The sequence below is a fragment of the Dendrobium catenatum genome, unplaced genomic scaffold (genome assembly GCF_001605985.2).
Source record: "Dendrobium catenatum unplaced genomic scaffold, ASM160598v2 original_scaffold_251306, whole genome shotgun sequence".
NCBI lineage: Eukaryota > Viridiplantae > Streptophyta > Magnoliopsida > Asparagales > Orchidaceae > Dendrobium > Dendrobium catenatum.
In genome coordinates this window covers 1-1,577 of record NW_021569705.1, presented here as the reverse complement: position 1 = coordinate 1,577, position 1,577 = coordinate 1, and the positions used below count along the sequence as shown (strand labels likewise).

General features: G+C 33.4%; 1 long non-coding RNA gene across 1 annotated transcript; it reads left to right on the top strand.

Annotated features, from left to right (window-relative positions):
• Positions 1–6: 6 nt before the first annotated feature.
• On the top strand, positions 7–820 carry LOC110100148. Its single transcript, XR_002303526.2, has 2 exons — positions 7–397; positions 482–820. It is a non-coding gene; the product is annotated as an uncharacterized LOC110100148 (long non-coding RNA).
• Positions 821–1,577: the final 757 nt, after the last annotated feature.

Below are 1,577 nucleotides of genomic sequence, written 5' to 3'. Positions count from 1 at the left end.
TGTGGGCCCAATGCAGGTGGGTGGCCTCGTTAGGTTCTGCCGAGGGATTAGTTACGCTGCCAAGCGCTCCCTTTGGAGTGGTAGCGGATAGATAACCCCGTTCCTAAAAAAAAATTCATTATCGATATGCGTGTAGCAAACACATTAAAGATGACAGCCATGCTCTCTGATAAGTATATTTGTTTTCTTCTTGATTTTGATATTCTCCAGGTGATCATGCTGTGCATGAGAGGCATCGAGAACTAGACCTTTTAAGAGCAAGATTGCTTGAGATGCCCCACCTCCCATTTACAACTGCTATATTGCTCTGAAAATGCTTGGTATCTGCATTTTTTTCACAGTAAGAAACACTGGTCTCACAGAGGTTGGCAGATATGGAAGTTCAATTCATCATAGAGTAACGCTATATACTGCTCAAATAGATTCACATTTATCATATTGCACCTTTTTAAATCAGTAAATTAATAGCCAACTTCTGCAGATTTTTTAATATACTCCTCAAGACTTTCTGCTATTAAACAAGCAATAAACCGATGAGAAACCGGATTTTATGAGGTTGGTGAGAAGAATAATGGGCTGGAGAATGGATATCAGTTTCCCAGCACTCTTCTTGATGCGTACATTTTTATGATTACCCAGCTTTGGAAGGTAAATATTACTTAAACCTTCCTTTGAAGTTCTGCATTTATGTTTTAAATGTTGTTGGTACAGAAGAATTCTTGAATTTATTACTGTTATTCTATCGTTCTGCTGTCACTTATGTTAGTAATGATAGCATAAATTTTTGGTCTGCTATTAATGTTGGAATGACATTTTGTCAGTGGATTCTGATCTTCTTCAATTACATTGTTACAACAATCCAATCCATTCCAATTTGAATTATTGGGATTGATTAATTGTTTTTTGCTTTTTTTTTATAAAAACTTAGGTTTTATTTGAGACAGCTTATACTTCTTCTTAAAGCAACTTTCTAGTAAAAAATTAAAATTTGTGTACTAAAAAGCTGCTTTAGGAAGCCGTTAAAGAGCTGTCTCAAACGAAGTCTTGGTTTTGAAAAAATTGAGTGTTTATCATATAAAATAAATTAGATGTTTGGGATTTTTGTTTCCTATGCTTTAGATAATTTATATTGTTCATTAATGATTGTCACAAAATGATTAGGATGGACTATTATGACCCAAATAATTATGATAAAGCTAATGATGCAAAGATTGAAAAAGAGAGACAAAGAAAGTAATGATGTTGTTGATGATAGCATCTTTCTCCTCTCTATTTTGTGAAGATTATATTGAAAGAAGATGAGAGCTTGCGTGTGTTCTTTGGTTGCATATTTAGTCAATAATGTGTGTAAATTAACAAAAGATGTCAATAAAATTAATTTTTCAATAGAGATGGGATATTATTTCTTGGTTTAATGAGGGGGTAAATATGTAGAAGTAGAAATATCATCATAAACATGAATAATAAGCCACGAGTAAAATAAAAGATACAACAACAACAACAACATCAAGCCTTTATCCCATTATGTAGGGTCGGCTACCTGAATCCTTTTTCTCCATTGTGTCATATTAAAAGTC